Source organism: Halictus rubicundus, unplaced genomic scaffold (genome assembly GCF_050948215.1).
Source record: "Halictus rubicundus isolate RS-2024b unplaced genomic scaffold, iyHalRubi1_principal scaffold0131, whole genome shotgun sequence".
Classification (NCBI taxonomy): domain Eukaryota; kingdom Metazoa; phylum Arthropoda; class Insecta; order Hymenoptera; family Halictidae; genus Halictus; species Halictus rubicundus.
Genome location: NW_027488672.1, coordinates 198284 through 220333, shown reverse-complemented (window position 1 = coordinate 220333; position 22050 = coordinate 198284).

The window sequence follows — 22050 nt, the reverse complement described above, 5'->3', positions numbered from 1 at the left end:
GATAGAGGATAGGATAGGATACAGGATAGGATAGGATAGAGGATACGATATGGGATTGGATAGGATAGAGGATAGGATACGATAGAGGATAGGATAGGATAGAGGATAGGATAGGATAGAGAATAGGATATAGGATTGGATAGGATAGAGGATTGAATAGGATAGAGGATAGGATAGGATAGAGGATATGATAGGATAGAGGATACGATATAGGATTGGATAGGATAGAGGATAGGATACGATAGAGGATAGGATACGATAGAGGATAGGATAGGATAGAGGATAGGATAGGATAGAGGATATGATAGGATAGGATAGAGGATAGGATTGGATAGAGGATAGGATAGGATAGAGGATAGGATAGGATAGAGGATAGGATAGGATAGAGGATAGGATAGGATAGGATAGATGATATTATAGTAAAGAGGATAGGATATGATAGAGGATAGGATAGGGGACTGGATAGGATAGAGGATAGGATAGGATAGAGGATAGGATAGGATAGAGGATACGATATAGGATTGGATAGGATAGAGGATAGGATACGATAGAGGATAGGATACGATAGAGGATAGGATAGGATAGAGGATAGGATCGGATAGAGAATAGGATATAGGATTGGACAGGATAGAGGATAGGATAGGATAGAGGATATGATAGGATAGGACAGAGGATAGGATTGGATAGAGGATAGGATAGGATAGAGGATAGGATAGGATAGAGGATAGGATAGGATAGAGGATAGGATAGGATAGAGAATAGGATAGGATAGAGGATAGGATAGGATAGAGGATCGGATAGGATAGCATAGAGGATAGGATAGGATAGAGGATCGGATAGGATAGGATAGATGATATTATAGTAAAGAGGACAGGATATGATAGAGGATAGGATAGGGGACTGGATAGGATAGAGGATATTATAGGATAGAGGATAGGATAGGATAGAGGATAGGATAGGATAGAGGATAGGATAGGATAGACGATAGGATAGGATAGAGGATAGGATAGGCTAGAGGATACGATATAGGAGTGGATAGGATAGAGGATAGGATAGGATAGGATAGATGATATTATAGTAAAGAGGATAGGATATGATAGAGGATAGGGTAGGGGACTGGATAGGATAGAGGATAGGATAGGATAGAGGATAGGATAGGATAGAAGATAGGATATGTTAGAGGATACGATATAGGATTGGATAGGATAGAGGATAGGATACTATAGAGGATAGGATAGAATAGAGGATAGGATAGGATAGAGGATAGGATAGGATACAGTATAGGATAGGATAGAGGATACGATATGGGATTGGATAGGATAGAGGATAGGATACGATAGAGGATAGGATAGGATAGAGGATAGGATAGGATAGAGAATAGGATATAGTATTGGATAGGATAGAGGATTGAATAGGATAGAGGATAGGATAGGATAGAGGATATAATAGGATAGGATAGAGGATAGGATTGGGTAGAGGATAGGATAGGATAGAGGATAGGATAGGATAGAGGATAGGATAGGATAGAGGATAGGATAGGATAGAGATTAGGATAGGATAGAGGATAGGATAGGATAGAGGATCGGATAGGATAGGATAGATGATATTATAGTAAAGAGGATAGGATATGATAGAGGATAGGATAGGGGACTGGATAGGATAGAGGATAGGATAGGATAGAGGATAGGATAGGATAGAGGATAGGATAGGTTAGAGGATACGATATAGGATTGGATAGGATAGAGGATAGGATACGATAGAGGATAGGATAGGGTAGAGGATAGGATAGGATAGAGAATAGGATATAGGATTGGATAGGATAGAGGATAGAATAGGATAGAGGATAGGATAGGATAGAGGATAGGATAGGATAGAGGATAGGATACGATAGAGGATAGGATAGGATAGAGGATAGGATAGGATAGCGGAAAGGATAGGATAGAGTATAGAATAGGATAGAGGATAAGATAGGATAGAGGTTAGGATATGATAGAGTATAGGATAGGATAGAGGAGAGGATAGGGGATTGGATAGGATAGAGGATAGGATATGATATAGGATAGGATAGGATAGAGGGTAGGATAGGATAGAGGATAGGATAGGATAGGATAGAGAATAGGATATAGGATTGGATTGGATAGAGGATAGAATAGGATATAGGATAAGATAGGATAGAGGATAGGATATGATAGAGGATAGGATAGGATAGAGGATAGGATAGGGGATTGGATAGAATAGAGGATAGGATAGGATACAGGATAGGATAGGATAGAGGATATGATAGGATAGAGGATAGGATAGGATAGAGGATAGGATAGGATAGAGAATAGGATAGGATAGAGGATAGGATAGGATAGAGGATCGGATAGGATAGGATAGAGGATAGGATAGGATAGAGGATCGGATAGGATAGGATAGATGATATTATAGTAAAGAGGATAGGATATGATAGAGGATAGGATAGGGGACTGGATAGGATAGAGGATAGGATAGGATAGGATAGAGGATAGGATAGGATAGAGGATAGGATAGGATAGAGGATAGGATAGGATAGACGATAGGATAGGATAGAGGATAGGATAGGATAGAGGATAGGATAGGATAGACGATAGGATAGGATACGATAGAGGATAGGATAGGATAGAGGATAGGATAGGATAGAGGATCGGATAGGATAGGATAGATGATATTATAGTAAAGAGGATAGGATATGATAGAGGATAGGGTAGGGGACTGGATAGGATAGAGGATAGGATAGGATAGAGGATAGGATAGGATAGAAGATAGGATATGTTAGAGGATACGATATAGGATTGGATAGGATAGAGGATAGGATACGATAGAGGATAGGATAGAATAGAGGATAGGATAGGATAGAGGATAGGATAGGATAGAGGATAGGATAGGATAGAGGATAGGATAGGATAGAGCATAGGATAGGATAGAGGATAGGATAGGATAGAGGATATGATAGGATAGGATAGAGGATAGGATTGGATAGAGGATAGGATAGGATAGAGGATAGGATAGGATAGGATAGAGGATAGGATAGGATAGAGGATAGGATAGGATAGAGGATAGGATAGGATAGGATAGATGATATTATAGTAAAGAGGATAGGATATGATAGAGGATAGGATAGGATAGAGGATACGATACGATAGAGGATAGGATAGAATAGAGGATAGGATAGGATAGAGGATAGGATAGGATACAGGATAGGATAGGATAGAGGATAGGATAGGATAGAGATTAGCATAGGATAGAGGATAGGATAGGATAGAGGATCGGATAGGATAGGATAGATGATATTATAGTAAAGAGGATAGGATATGATAGAGGATAGGATAGGGGACTGGATAGGGTAGAGGATAGGATAGGATAGAGGATAGGATAGGATAGAGGATAGGATAGGTTAGAGGATACGATATAGGATTGGATAGGATAGAGGATAGGATACGATAGAGGATAGGATAGGATAGAGGATAGGATAGGATAGAGAATAGGATATAGGATTGGATAGGATAGAGGATAGAATAGGATAGAGGATAGGATAGGATAGAGGATAGGATAGGATAGAGGATAGGATACGATAGAGGATAGGATAGGATAGAGGATAGGATAGGATAGCGGAAAGGATAGGATAGAGTATAGAATAGGATAGAGGATAAGATAGGATAGAGGTTAGGATATGATATAGGATAGGATAGGATAGAGGGTAGGATAGGATAGAGGATAGGATAGGATAGGATAGAGAATAGGATATAGGATTGGATTGGATAGAGGATAGAATAGGATAGAGGATAAGATAGGATAGAGGATAGGATATGATAGAGGATAGGATAGGATAGAGGATAGGATAGGGGATTGGATAGAATAGAGGATAGGATAGGATACAGGATAGGATAGGATAGAGGATATGATAGGATAGAGGATAGGATAGGATAGAGGATAGGATAGGATAGAGAATAGGATAGGATAGAGGATAGGATAGGATAGAGGATCGGATAGGATAGGATAGAGGATAGGATAGGATAGAGGATCGGATAGGATAGGATAGATGATATTATAGTAAAGAGGATAGGATATGATAGAGGATAGGATAGGGGACTGGATAGGATAGAGGATAGGATAGGATAGAGGATAGGATAGGATAGAGGATAGGATAGGATAGAGGATAGGATAGGATAGACGATAGGATAGGATAGAGGATAGGATAGGCTAGAGGATACGATATAGGAGTGGATAGGATAGAGGATAGGATACGATAGAGGATAGGATAGGATAGAGGATAGGATAGGATAGAGGATCGGATAGGATAGGATAGATGATATTATAGTAAAGAGGATAGGATGTGATAGAGGATAGGGTAGGGGACTGGATAGGATAGAGGATAGGATAGGATAGAGGATAGGATAGGATAGAAGATAGGATATGTTAGAGGATACGATATAGGATTGGATAGGATAGAGGATAGGATACTATAGAGGATAGGATAGAATAGAGGATAGGATAGGATAGAGGATAGGATAGGATACAGGATAGGATAGGATAGAGGATACGATATGGGATTGGATAGGATAGAGGATAGGATACGATAGAGGATAGGATAGGATAGAGGATATGATAGGATAGGATAGAGGATAGGATTGGGTAGAGGATAGGATAGGATAGAGGATAGGATAGGATAGAGGATAGGATAGGATAGAGCATAGGATAGGATAGAGGATAGGATAGGATAGAGGATATGATAGGATAGGATAGAGGATAGGATTGGATAGAGGATAGGATAGGATAGAGGATAGGATAGGATAGAGGATAGGATAGGATAGAGGATAGGATAGGATAGGATAGATGATATTATAGTAAAGAGGATAGGATATGATAGAGGATAGGATAGGGGACTGGATAGGATAGAGGATAGGATAGGATAGAGGATAGGATAGGATAGAGGATACGATATAGGATTGGATAGGATAGAGGATACGATACGATAGAGGATAGGATAGGATAGAGGATAGGATAGGATAGAGAATAGGATATAGGATTGGACAGGATAGAGGATAGGATAGGATAGAGGATATGATAGGATAGGACAGAGGATAGGATTGGATAGAGGATAGGATAGGATAGAGGATAGGATAGGATAGAGGATAGGATAGGATAGAGGGTAGGATAGGATAGGGTAGATGATATTATAGTAAAGAGGATAGGATATGATAGAGGATAGGATAGGGGACTGGATAGGATAGAGGATGGGATAGGATAGAGGATAGGATAGGATAGAGGATAGGATAGAATAGAGGATAGGATAGGATAGAGGATAGGATAGGATAGAGGATAGGATAGGATAGAGGATAGGATAGGATAGAGCATAGGATAGGATAGAGGATAGGATAGGATAGAGGATATGATAGGATAGGATAGAGGATAGGATTGGATAGAGGATAGGATAGGATAGAGGATAGGATAGGATAGGATAGAGGATAGGATAGGATAGAGGATAGGATAGGATAGAGGATAGGATAGGATAGAGGATAGGATAGGATAGGATAGATGATATTATAGTAAAGAGGATAGGATATGATAGAGGATAGGATAGGATAGAGGATACGATACGATAGAGGATAGGATAGAATAGAGGATAGGATAGGATAGAGGATAGGATAGGATACAGGATAGGATAGGATAGAGGATAGGATAGGATAGAGATTAGCATAGGATAGAGGATAGGATAGGATAGAGGATCGGATAGGATAGGATAGATGATATTATAGTAAAGAGGATAGGATATGATAGAGGATAGGATAGGGGACTGGATAGGGTAGAGGATAGGATAGGATAGAGGATAGGATAGGATAGAGGATAGGATAGGTTAGAGGATACGATATAGGATTGGATAGGATAGAGGATAGGATACGATAGAGGATAGGATAGGATAGAGGATAGGATAGGATAGAGAATAGGATATAGGATTGGATAGGATAGAGGATAGAATAGGATAGAGGATAGGATAGGATAGAGGATAGGATAGGATAGAGGATAGGATACGATAGAGGATAGGATAGGATAGAGGATAGGATAGGATAGCGGAAAGGATAGGATAGAGTATAGAATAGGATAGAGGATAAGATAGGATAGAGGTTAGGATATGATATAGGATAGGATAGGATAGAGGGTAGGATAGGATAGAGGATAGGATAGGATAGGATAGAGAATAGGATATAGGATTGGATTGGATAGAGGATAGAATAGGATAGAGGATAAGATAGGATAGAGGATAGGATATGATAGAGGATAGGATAGGATAGAGGATAGGATAGGGGATTGGATAGAATAGAGGATAGGATAGGATACAGGATAGGATAGGATAGAGGATATGATAGGATAGAGGATAGGATAGGATAGAGGATAGGATAGGATAGAGAATAGGATAGGATAGAGGATAGGATAGGATAGAGGATCGGATAGGATAGGATAGAGGATAGGATAGGATAGAGGATCGGATAGGATAGGATAGATGATATTATAGTAAAGAGGATAGGATATGATAGAGGATAGGATAGGGGACTGGATAGGATAGAGGATAGGATAGGATAGAGGATAGGATAGGATAGAGGATAGGATAGGATAGAGGATAGGATAGGATAGACGATAGGATAGGATAGAGGATAGGATAGGCTAGAGGATACGATATAGGAGTGGATAGGATAGAGGATAGGATACGATAGAGGATAGGATAGGATAGAGGATAGGATAGGATAGAGGATCGGATAGGATAGGATAGATGATATTATAGTAAAGAGGATAGGATATGATAGAGGATAGGGTAGGGGACTGGATAGGATAGAGGATAGGATAGGATAGAGGATAGGATAGGATAGAAGATAGGATATGTTAGAGGATACGATATAGGATTGGATAGGATAGAGGATAGGATACTATAGAGGATAGGATAGAATAGAGGATAGGATAGGATAGAGGATAGGATAGGATACAGGATAGGATAGGATAGAGGATACGATATGGGATTGGATAGGATAGAGGATAGGATACGATAGAGGATAGGATAGGATAGAGGATATGATAGGATAGGATAGAGGATAGGATTGGGTAGAGGATAGGATAGGATAGAGGATAGGATAGGATAGAGGATAGGATAGGATAGAGCATAGGATAGGATAGAGGATAGGATAGGATAGAGGATATGATAGGATAGGATAGAGGATAGGATTGGATAGAGGATAGGATAGGATAGAGGATAGGATAGGATAGAGGATAGGATAGGATAGAGGATAGGATAGGATAGGATAGATGATATTATAGTAAAGAGGATAGGATATGATAGAGGATAGGATAGGGGACTGGATAGGATAGAGGATAGGATAGGATAGAGGATAGGATAGGATAGAGGATACGATATAGGATTGGATAGGATAGAGGATACGATACGATAGAGGATAGGATAGGATAGAGGATAGGATAGGATAGAGAATAGGATATAGGATTGGACAGGATAGAGGATAGGATAGGATAGAGGATATGATAGGATAGGACAGAGGATAGGATTGGATAGAGGATAGGATAGGATAGAGGATAGGATAGGATAGAGGATAGGATAGGATAGAGGGTAGGATAGGATAGGGTAGATGATATTATAGTAAAGAGGATAGGATATGATAGAGGATAGGATAGGGGACTGGATAGGATAGAGGATGGGATAGGATAGAGGATAGGATAGGATAGAGGATAGGATAGGATAGAGCATAGGATAGGATAGAGGATAGGATAGGATAGAGGATATGATAGGATAGGATAGAGGATAGCATTGGATAGAGGATAGGATAGGATAGAGGATAGGATAGGATAGAGGATAGGATAGGATAGAGGATAGGATAGGATAGAGGATAGGATAGGATAGGATAGATGATATTATAGTAAAGAGGATAGGATATGATAGAGGATAGGATAGGGGACTGGATAGGATAGAGGATAGGATAGGATAGAGGATAGGATAGGATAGAGGATACGATATAGGATTGGATAGGATAGAGGATAGGATACGACAGAGGATAGGATAGGATAGAGGATAGGATAGGATAGAGGATAGGATAGGGGATTGGATAGAATAGAGGATAGGATAGGATACAGGATAGGATAGGATAGAGGATATGATAGGATAGAGGATAGGATAGGATAGAGGATAGGATAGGATAGAGGATAGGATAGGATAGAGGATAGGATAGGATAGGGTAGATGATATTATAGTAAAGAGGATAGGATATGATAGAGGATAGGATAGGGGACTGGATAGGATAGAGGATAGGATAGGATAGAGGATAGGATAGGATAGAGGATAGGATAGGATAGAGGATAGGATAGGATAGAGCATAGGATAGGATAGAGGATAGGATAGGATAGAGGATATGATAGGATAGGATAGAGGATAGGATTCGATAGAGGATAGGATAGGATAGAGGATAGGATAGGATAGAGAATAGGATATAGGATTGGACAGGATAGAGGATAGAATAGGATAGAGGATAGGATAGGATACAGGAGAGGATAGGATAGAGGATACGATATGGGATTGGATAGGATAGAGGATAGGATACGATAGAGGATAGGATAGGATAGAGGATAGGATAGGATAGAGGATAGGATAGGGGATTGGATAGAATAGAGGATAGGATAGGATACAGGATAGGATAGGATAGAGGATATGATAGGATAGAGGATAGGATAGGATAGAGGATAGGATAGGATAGAGAATAGGATAGGATAGAGGATAGGATAGGATAGAGGATCGGATAGGATAGGATAGAGGATAGGATAGGATAGAGGATCGGATAGGATAGGATAGATGATATTATAGTAAAGAGGATAGGATATGATAGAGGATAGGATAGGGGACTGGATAGGATAGAGGATAGGATAGGATAGAGGATAGGATAGGATAGAGGATAGGATAGGATAGAGGATAGGATAGGATAGACGATAGGATAGGATAGAGGATAGGATAGGCTAGAGGATACGATATAGGAGTGGATAGGATAGAGGATAGGATACGATAGAGGATAGGATAGGATACAGGATATGATAGGATAGAGGATACGATATGGGATTGGATAGGATAGAGGATAGGATACGATAGAGGATAGGATAGGATAGAGGATAGGATAGGATAGAGAATAGGATATAGGATTGGATAGATGATATTATAGTAAAGAGGATAGGATATGATAGAGGATAGGATAGGGGACTGGATAGGATAGAGGATAGGATAGGATAGAGGATAGGATAGGATAGAGGATACGATATAGGATTGGATAGGATAGAGGATACGATACGATAGAGGATAGGATAGGATAGAGGATAGGATAGGATAGAGAATAGGATATAGGATTGGACAGGATAGAGGATAGGATAGGATAGAGGATATGATAGGATAGGACAGAGGATAGGATTGGATAGAGGATAGGATAGGATAGAGGATAGGATAGGATAGAGGATAGGATAGGATAGAGGGTAGGATAGGATAGGGTAGATGATATTATAGTAAAGAGGATAGGATATGATAGAGGATAGGATAGGGGACTGGATAGGATAGAGGATGGGATAGGATAGAGGATAGGATAGGATAGAGGATAGGATAGAATAGAGGATAGGATAGGATAGAGGATAGGATAGGATAGAGGATAGGATAGGATAGAGGATAGGATAGGATAGAGCATAGGATAGGATAGAGGATAGGATAGGATAGAGGATATGATAGGATAGGATAGAGGATAGGATTGGATAGAGGATAGGATAGGATAGAGGATAGGATAGGATAGGATAGAGGATAGGATAGGATAGAGGATAGGATAGGATAGAGGATAGGATAGGATAGGATAGATGATATTATAGTAAAGAGGATAGGATATGATAGAGGATAGGATAGGATAGAGGATACGATACGATAGAGGATAGGATAGAATAGAGGATAGGATAGGATAGAGGATAGGATAGGATACAGGATAGGATAGGATAGAGGATAGGATAGGATAGAGATTAGCATAGGATAGAGGATCGGATAGGATAGGATATGATAGTATAGGAAGAGGATAGGATGATAGAGGATAGGATAGGGACTGGATAGAGGATAGGATAGGATAGGATAGGATAGGATAGAGGATAGGATAGGATATAGGATAGGATAGGATAGAGGATAGGATAGGATAGGATACGATAGAGGATAGGATAGGATAGAGGATAGGATAGAGATAGAGATAGGATAGGATTGGATAGGATAGAGGATAGAATAGGATAGAGGATAGGATAGGATAGAGGATAGGATAGGATAGAGGATAGGATACGATAGAGGATAGGATAGGATAGAGGATAGGATAGGATAGCGGAAAGGATAGGATAGAGTATAGAATAGGATAGAGGATAAGATAGGATAGAGGTTAGGATATGATATAGGATAGGATAGGATAGAGGGTAGGATAGGATAGAGGATAGGATAGGATAGGATAGAGAATAGGATATAGGATTGGATTGGATAGAGGATAGAATAGGATAGAGGATAAGATAGGATAGAGGATAGGATATGATAGAGGATAGGATAGGATAGAGGATAGGATAGGGGATTGGATAGAATAGAGGATAGGATAGGATACAGGATAGGATAGGATAGAGGATATGATAGGATAGAGGATAGGATAGGATAGAGGATAGGATAGGATAGAGAATAGGATAGGATAGAGGATAGGATAGGATAGAGGATCGGATAGGATAGGATAGAGGATAGGATAGGATAGAGGATCGGATAGGATAGGATAGATGATATTATAGTAAAGAGGATAGGATATGATAGAGGATAGGATAGGGGACTGGATAGGATAGAGGATAGGATAGGATAGAGGATAGGATAGGATAGAGGATAGGATAGGATAGAGGATAGGATAGGATAGACGATAGGATAGGATAGAGGATAGGATAGGCTAGAGGATACGATATAGGAGTGGATAGGATAGAGGATAGGATACGATAGAGGATAGGATAGGATAGAGGATAGGATAGGATAGAGGATCGGATAGGATAGGATAGATGATATTATAGTAAAGAGGATAGGATATGATAGAGGATAGGGTAGGGGACTGGATAGGATAGAGGATAGGATAGGATAGAGGATAGGATAGGATAGAAGATAGGATATGTTAGAGGATACGATATAGGATTGGATAGGATAGAGGATAGGATACTATAGAGGATAGGATAGAATAGAGGATAGGATAGGATAGAGGATAGGATAGGATACAGGATAGGATAGGATAGAGGATACGATATGGGATTGGATAGGATAGAGGATAGGATACGATAGAGGATAGGATAGGATAGAGGATATGATAGGATAGGATAGAGGATAGGATTGGGTAGAGGATAGGATAGGATAGAGGATAGGATAGGATAGAGGATAGGATAGGATAGAGCATAGGATAGGATAGAGGATAGGATAGGATAGAGGATATGATAGGATAGGATAGAGGATAGGATTGGATAGAGGATAGGATAGGATAGAGGATAGGATAGGATAGAGGATAGGATAGGATAGAGGATAGGATAGGATAGGATAGATGATATTATAGTAAAGAGGATAGGATATGATAGAGGATAGGATAGGGGACTGGATAGGATAGAGGATAGGATAGGATAGAGGATAGGATAGGATAGAGGATACGATATAGGATTGGATAGGATAGAGGATACGATACGATAGAGGATAGGATAGGATAGAGGATAGGATAGGATAGAGAATAGGATATAGGATTGGACAGGATAGAGGATAGGATAGGATAGAGGATATGATAGGATAGGACAGAGGATAGGATTGGATAGAGGATAGGATAGGATAGAGGATAGGATAGGATAGAGGATAGGATAGGATAGAGGGTAGGATAGGATAGGGTAGATGATATTATAGTAAAGAGGATAGGATATGATAGAGGATAGGATAGGGGACTGGATAGGATAGAGGATGGGATAGGATAGAGGATAGGATAGGATAGAGGATAGGATAGGATAGAGCATAGGATAGGATAGAGGATAGGATAGGATAGAGGATATGATAGGATAGGATAGAGGATAGCATTGGATAGAGGATAGGATAGGATAGAGGATAGGATAGGATAGAGGATAGGATAGGATAGAGGATAGGATAGGATAGAGGATAGGATAGGATAGGATAGATGATATTATAGTAAAGAGGATAGGATATGATAGAGGATAGGATAGGGGACTGGATAGGATAGAGGATAGGATAGGATAGAGGATAGGATAGGATAGAGGATACGATATAGGATTGGATAGGATAGAGGATAGGATACGACAGAGGATAGGATAGGATAGAGGATAGGATAGGATAGAGGATAGGATAGGGGATTGGATAGAATAGAGGATAGGATAGGATACAGGATAGGATAGGATAGAGGATATGATAGGATAGAGGATAGGATAGGATAGAGGATAGGATAGGATAGAGGATAGGATAGGATAGAGGATAGGATAGGATAGGGTAGATGATATTATAGTAAAGAGGATAGGATATGATAGAGGATAGGATAGGGGACTGGATAGGATAGAGGATAGGATAGGATAGAGGATAGGATAGGATAGAGGATAGGATAGGATAGAGGATAGGATAGGATAGAGCATAGGATAGGATAGAGGATAGGATAGGATAGAGGATATGATAGGATAGGATAGAGGATAGGATTCGATAGAGGATAGGATAGGATAGAGGATAGGATAGGATAGAGAATAGGATATAGGATTGGACAGGATAGAGGATAGAATAGGATAGAGGATAGGATAGGATACAGGAGAGGATAGGATAGAGGATACGATATGGGATTGGATAGGATAGAGGATAGGATACGATAGAGGATAGGATAGGATAGAGGATAGGATAGGATAGAGGATAGGATAGGGGATTGGATAGAATAGAGGATAGGATAGGATACAGGATAGGATAGGATAGAGGATATGATAGGATAGAGGATAGGATAGGATAGAGGATAGGATAGGATAGAGAATAGGATAGGATAGAGGATAGGATAGGATAGAGGATCGGATAGGATAGGATAGAGGATAGGATAGGATAGAGGATCGGATAGGATAGGATAGATGATATTATAGTAAAGAGGATAGGATATGATAGAGGATAGGATAGGGGACTGGATAGGATAGAGGATAGGATAGGATAGAGGATAGGATAGGATAGAGGATAGGATAGGATAGAGGATAGGATAGGATAGAGGATAGGATAGGATAGAGGATAGGATAGGATAGACGATAGGATAGGATAGAGGATAGGATAGGCTAGAGGATACGATATAGGAGTGGATAGGATAGAGGATAGGATACGATAGAGGATAGGATAGGATACAGGATATGATAGGATAGAGGATACGATATGGGATTGGATAGGATAGAGGATAGGATACGATAGAGGATAGGATAGGATAGAGGATAGGATAGGATAGAGAATAGGATATAGGATTGGATAGGATAGAGGATTGAATAGGATAGAGGATAGGATAGGATAGAGGATATGATAGGATAGGATAGAGGATAGGATTGGGTAGAGGATAGGATAGGATAGAGGATAGGATAGGATAGAGGATAGGATAGGATAGAGCATAGGATAGGATAGAGGATAGGATAGGATAGAGGATATGATAGGATAGGATAGAGGATAGGATTGGATAGAGGATAGGATAGGATAGAGGATAGGATAGGATAGAGGATAGGATAGAGGATAGGATAGGATAGAGGATAGGATAGGATAGAGGATACGATATAGGATTGGATAGGATAGAGGATAGGATACGATAGAGGATAGGATAGAATAGAGGATAGGATAGGATAGAGGATAGGATAGGATAGAGGATAGGATAGGATATAGGATAGGATACGATAGAGGATAGGATAGAATAGAGGATAGGATAGGATATAGGATAGGATAGGATAGAGGATAGGATAGGATAGAGGATAGGACAGGATAGAGGATATGATAGGATAGGATAGAGGATAGGATTGGGTAGAGGATAGGATAGGATAGAGGATAGGATAGGATAGACGATGGGATAGGATAGAGCATAGGATAGGATAGAGGATAGGATAGGATAGAGGATATGATAGGATAGGATAGAGGATAGGATTGGATAGAGGATAGGATAGGATAGAGGATAGGATAGGATAGAGGATAGGATAGAGGATATTATAGTAAAGAGGATAGGATATGATAGAGGATAGGATAGGGTACTGGATAGGATAGAGAATAGGATAGGATAGAGGATAGGATAGGATAGAGGATACGATATAGGATTGGATAGGATAGAGGATAGAATACGATAGAGGATAGGATAGAATAGAGGATAGGATAGGATAGAGGATAGGATAGGATAGAGGATAGGATAGGATATAGGATAGAGGATAGGATAGGATAGAGGATAGGATAGGATAGAGGATAGGATAGGATAGAGGATAGAATAGGATAGAGCATAGGATAGGATAGAGGATAGGACAGGATAGAGGATATGATAGGATAGGATAGAGGATAGGATTGGATAGAGGATAGGATAGGATAGAGGATAGGATAGGATAGAGAATAGGATATAGGATTGGACAGGATAGAGGATAGAATAGGATAGAGGATAGGATAGGATACAGGAGAGGATAGGATAGAGGATACGATATGGGATTGGATAGGATAGAGGATAGGATACGATAGAGGATAGGATAGGATAGGGGATTGGATAGAATAGAGGATAGGATAGGATACAGGATAGGATAGGATAGAGGATATGATAGGATAGAGGATAGCATAGGATAGAGGATAGGATAGGATAGAGATTAGGATAGGATAGAGGATAGGATAGGATAGAGGATCGGATAGGATAGGATAGATGATATTATAGTAAAGAGGATAGGATATGATAGAGGATAGGATAGGGGAATGGATAGGATAGAGGATAGGATAGGATAGAGGATAGGATAGGATAGAGGATAGGATAGGATAGAGGATAGGATAGGTTAGAGGATACGATATAGGATTGGATAGGATTGAGGATAGGATACGATAGAGGATAGGATAGGATAGAGGATAGGATAGGATAGAGAATAGGATATAGGATTGGATAGGATAGAGGATAGAATAGGATAGAGGATAGGATAGGATAGAGGATAGGATAGGATAGAGGATAGGATACGATAGAGGATAGGATAGGATAGAGGATAGGATAGGATAGCGGAAAGGATAGGATAGAGTATAGAATAGGATAGAGGATAAGATAGGATAGAGGTTAGGATATGATAGAGTATAGGATAGGATAGAGGAGAGGATAGGGGATTGGATAGGATAGAGGATAGGATATGATATAGGATAGGATAGGATAGAGGGTAGGATAGGATAGAGGATAGGATAGGATAGGATAGAGAATAGGATAGAGGATTGGATTGGATAGAGGATAGAATAGGATAGAGGATAAGATAGGATAGAACATAGGATATGATAGAGGATAGGATAGGATAGAGGATAGGATAGGGGATTGGATAGAATAGAGGATAGGATAGGATACAGGATAGGATAGGATAGAGGATATGATAGGATAGAGGATAGGATAGGATAGAGGATAGGATAGGATAGAGGATACGATATAGGATTGGATAGGATAGAGGATAGGATACGATAGAGGATAGGATAGAATAGAGGATAGGATAGGATAGAGGATTGAATAGGATAGAGGATAGGATAGGATAGAGGATATGATAGGATAGGATAGAGGATAGGATTGGGTAGAGGATAGGATAGGATAGAGGATAGGATAGGATAGAGGATAGGATAGGATAGAGCATAGGATAGGATAGAGGATAGGATAGGATAGAGGATATGATAGGATAGGATAGAGGATAGGATTGGATAGAGGATAGGATAGGATAGAGGATAGGATAGGATAGAGGATAGGATAGAGGATAGGATAGGATAGAGGATAGGATAGGATAGAGCATAGGATAGGATAGAGGATAGGATAGGATAGAGGATATGATAGGATAGGATAGAGGATAGGATTGGATAGAGGATAGGATAGGATAGAGGATAGGATAGGATAGAGAATAGGATATAGGATTGGACAGGATAGAGGATAGAATAGGATAGAGGATAGGATAGGATACAGGAGAGGATAGGATAGAGGATACGATATGGGATTGGATAGGATAGAGGATAGGATACGATAGAGGATAGGATAGGATAGGGGATTGGATAGAATAGAGGATAGGATAGGATACAGGATAGGATAGGATAGAGGATATGATAGGATAGAGGATAGGATAGGATAGAGGATAGGATAGGATAGAGATTAGGATAGGATAGAGAATAGGATATAGGATTGGATAGGATAGAGGATTGAATAGGATAGAGGATAGGATAGGATAGAGGATATGATAGGATAGGATAGAGGATAGGATTGGGTAGAGGATAGGATAGGATAGAGGATAGGATAGAGGATAGGATAGGATAGAGGGTAGGATAGGATAGAGGATAGGATAGGATATAGGATAGGATAGGATAGGATAGAGGATAGGACAGGATAGAGGATAGGATAGGATAGAGCATAGGATAGGATAGAGGATACTATAGGATAGAGGATATGATAGGATAGGATAGAGGATAGGATTGGATAGAGGATAGGATAGGGGACTGGATAGGATAGAGGATAGGATAGGATAGAGGATAGGATAGGATAGAGGATACGATATAGGATTGGATAGGATAGAGGATAGGATACGACAGAGGATAGGATAGGATAGAGGATAGGATAGGATAGAGGATAGGATAGGGGATTGGATAGAATAGAGGATAGGATAGGATACAGGATAGGATAGGATAGAGGATATGATAGGATAGAGGATAGGATAGGATAGAGGATAGGATAGGATAGAGGATAGGATAGGATAGAGGATAGGATAGGATAGGGTAGATGATATTATAGTAAAGAGGATAGGATATGATAGAGGATAGGATAGGGGACTGGATAGGATAGAGGATAGGATAGGATAGAGGATAGGATAGGATAGAGGATAGGATAGGATAGAGGATAGGATAGGATAGAGCATAGGATAGGATAGAGGATAGGATAGGCTAGAGGATACGATATAGGAGTGGATAGGATAGAGGATAGGATACGATAGAGGATAGGATAGAGGATAGGATAGGATAGGATAGATGATATTATAGTAAAGAGGATAGGATATGATAGAGGATAGGATAGGGGACTGGATAGGATAGAGGATAGGATAGGATAGAGGATAGGATAGGATAGAGGATACGATATAGGATTGGATAGGATAGAGGATAGGATACGATAGAGGATAGGATAGGATAGAGGATAGGATAGGATAGAGAATAGGATAGGATAGAGGATAGGATAGGATAGAGGATCGGATAGGATAGGATAGAGGATAGGATAGGATAGAGGATCGGATAGGATAGGATAGATGATATTATAGTAAAGAGGATAGGATATGATAGAGGATAGGATAGGGGACTGGATAGGATAGAGGATAGGATAGGATAGAGGATAGGATAGGATAGAGGATAGGATAGGATAGAGGATAGGATAGGATAGACGATAGGATAGGATAGAGGATAGGATAGGCTAGAGGATACGATATAGGAGTGGATAGGATAGAGGATAGGATACGATAGAGGATAGGATAGGATACAGGATATGATAGGATAGAGGATACGATATGGGATTGGATAGGATAGAGGATAGGATACGATAGAGGATAGGATAGGATAGAGGATAGGATAGGATAGAGAATAGGATATAGGATTGGATAGGATAGAGGATTGAATAGGATAGAGGATAGGATAGGATAGAGGATATGATAGGATAGGATAGAGGATAGGATTGGGTAGAGGATAGGATAGGATAGAGGATAGGATAGGATAGAGGATAGGATAGGATAGAGCATAGGATAGGATAGAGGATAGGATAGGATAGAGGATATGATAGGATAGGATAGAGGATAGGATTGGATAGAGGATAGGATAGGATAGAGGATAGGATAGGATAGAGGATAGGATAGAGGATAGGATAGGATAGAGGATAGGATAGGATAGGATAGATGATATTATAGTAAAGAGGATAGGATATGATAGAGGATAGGATAGGGGACTGGATAGGATAGAGGATAGGATAGGATAGAGGATAGGATAGGATAGAGGATACGATATAGGATTGGATAGGATAGAGGATAGGATACGATAGAGGATAGGATAGGATAGAGGATAGGATAGGATAGAGAATAGGATATAGGATTGGACAGGATAGAGGTTAGGATAGGATAGAGGATATGATAGGATAGGACAGAGGATAGGATTGGATAGAGGATAGGATAGGATAGAGGATAGGATAGGATAGAGGATAGGATAGGATAGAGGATAGGATAGGATAGAGGATAGGATAGGATAGAGGATAGGATAGGATAGGGTAGATGATATTATAGTAAAGAGGATAGGATATGATAGAGGATAGGATAGGGGACTGGATTGGATAGAGGATAGGATAGGATAGAGGATAGGATAGGATAGAGGATAGGATAGAGGATATTATAGTAAAGAGGATAGGATATGATAGAGGATAGGATAGGGTACTGGATAGGATAGAGAATAGGATAGGATAGAGGATAGGATAGGATAGAGGATACGATATAGGATTGGATAGGATAGAGGATAGAATACGATAGAGGATAGGATAGAATAGAGGATAGGATAGGATAGAGGATAGGATAGGATAGAGGATAGGATAGGATATAGGATAGAGGATAGGATAGGATAGAGGATAGGATAGGATAGAGGATAGGATAGGATAGAGGATAGAATAGGATAGAGCATAGGATAGGATAGAGGATAGGACAGGATAGAGGATATGATAGGATAGGATAGAGGATAGGATTGGATAGAGGATAGGATAGGATAGAGGATAGGATAGGATAGAGAATAGGATATAGGATTGGACAGGATAGAGGATAGAATAGGATAGAGGATAGGATAGGATACAGGAGAGGATAGGATAGAGGATACGATATGGGATTGGATAGGATAGAGGATAGGATACGATAGAGGATAGGATAGGATAGGGGATTGGATAGAATAGAGGATAGGATAGGATACAGGATAGGATAGGATAGAGGATATGATAGGATAGAGGATAGCATAGGATAGAGGATAGGATAGGATAGAGATTAGGATAGGATAGAGGATAGGATAGGATAGAGGATCGGATAGGATAGGATAGATGATATTATAGTAAAGAGGATAGGATATGATAGAGGATAGGATAGGGGAATGGATAGGATAGAGGATAGGATAGGATAGAGGATAGGATAGGATAGAGGATAGGATAGGATAGAGGATAGGATAGGTTAGAGGATACGATATAGGATTGGATAGGATTGAGGATAGGATACGATAGAGGATAGGATAGGATAGAGGATAGGATAGGATAGAGAATAGGATATAGGATTGGATAGGATAGAGGATAGAATAGGATAGAGGATAGGATAGGATAGAGGATAGGATAGGATAGAGGATAGGATACGATAGAGGATAGGATAGGATAGAGGATAGGATAGGATAGCGGAAAGGATAGGATAGAGTATAGAATAGGATAGAGGATAAGATAGGATAGAGGTTAGGATAGGATAGGACAGAGGATAGGATTGGATAGAGGATAGGATAGGATAGAGGATAGGATAGGATAGAGGATAGGATAGGATAGAGGATAGGATCGGATAGAGGATAGGATAGGATAGGGTAGATGATATTATAGTAAAGAGGATAGGATATGATAGAGGATAGGATAGGGGACTGGATAGGATAGAGGATAGGATAGGATAGAGGATAGGATAGGATAGAGGATACGATATAGGATTGGATAGGATAGAGGATAGGATACGATAGAGGATAGGATAGAATAGAGGATAGGATAGGATAGAGGATAGGATAGGATAGAGGATAGGATAGGATATAGGATAGGATACGATAGAGGATAGGATAGAATAGAGGATAGGATAGGATATAGGATAGGATAGGATAGAGGATAGGATAGGATAGAGGATAGGATAGGATAGAGGATATGATAGGATAGGATAGAGGATAGGATTGGGTAGAGGATAGGATAGGATAGAGGATAGGATAGGATAGACGATGGGATAGGATAGAGCATAGGATAGGATAGAGGATAGGATAGGATAGAGGATATGATAGGATAGGATAGAGGATAGGATTGGATAGAGGATAGGATAGGATAGAGGATAGGATAGAGGATATTATAGTAAAGAGGATAGGATATGATAGAGGATAGCATAGGGTACTGGATAGGATAGAGAATAGGATAGGATAGAGGATAGGATAGGATAGAGGATACGATATAGGATTGGATAGGATAGAGGATAGGATACGATAGAGGATAGGATAGAATAGAGGATAGGATAGGATAGAGGATAGGATAGGATAGAGGATAGAATAGGATAGAGCATAGGATAGGATAGAGGATAGGACAAGATAGAGGATATGATAGGATAGGATAGAGGATAGGATTGGATAGAGGATAGGATAGGATAGAGGATAGGATAGGATAGAGAATAGGATATAGGATTGGACAGGATAGAGGATAGAATAGGATAGAGGATAGGATAGGATACAGGAGAGGATAGGATAGAGGATACGATATGGGATTGGATAGGATAGAGGATAGGATACGATAGAGGATAGGATAGGATAGGGGATTGGATAGAATAGAGGATAGGATAGGATACAGGATAGGATAGGATAGAGGATATGATAGGATAGAGGATAGCATAGGATAGAGGATAGGATAGGATAGAGATTAGGATAGGATAGAGGATAGGATAGGATAGAGGATCGGATAGGATAGGATAGATGATATTATAGTAAAGAGGATAGGATATGATAGAGGATAGGATAGGGGAATGGATAGGATAGAGGATAGGATAGGATAGAGGATAGGATAGGATAGAGGATAGGATAGGATAGAGGATAGGATAGGTTAGAGGATACGATATAGGATTGGATAGGATTGAGGATAGGATACGATAGAGGATAGGATAGGATAGAGGATAGGATAGGATAGAGAATAGGATATAGGATTGGATAGGATAGAGGATAGAATAGGATAGAGGATAGGATAGGATAGAGGATAGGATAGGATAGAGGATAGGATACGATAGAGGATAGGATAGGATAGAGGATAGGATAGGATAGCGGAAAGGATAGGATAGAGTATAGAATAGGATAGAGGATAAGATAGGATAGAGGTTAGGATATGATAGAGTATAGGATAGGATAGAGGAGAGGATAGGGGATTGGATAGGATAGAGGATAGGATATGATATAGGATAGGATAGGATAGAGGGTAGGATAGGATAGAGGATAGGATAGGATAGGATAGAGAATAGGATAGAGGATTGGATTGGATAGAGGATAGAATAGGATAGAGGATAAGATAGGATAGAACATAGGATATGATAGAGGATAGGATAGGATAGAGGATAGGATAGGGGATTGATAGAATAGAGGATAGGATAGGATACAGGATAGGATAGGATAGAGGATATGATAGGATAGAGGATAGGATAGGATAGAGGATAGGATAGGATAGAGAATAGGATAGGATAGAGGATAGGATAGGATAGAGGATCGGATAGGATAGGATAGAGGATAGGATACGATAGAGGATAGGATAGGATAGAGGATAGTATAGGATAGAGAATAGGATATAGGATTGGATAGGATAGAGGATTGAATAGGATAGAGTATAGGATAGGATAGAGGATATGATAGGATAGGATAGAGGATAGGATTGGGTAGAGGATAGGATAGGATAGAGGATAGGATAGGATAGAGGATAGGATAGGATAGAGCATAGGATAGGATAGAGGATAGGATAGGATAGAGGATATGATAGGATAGGA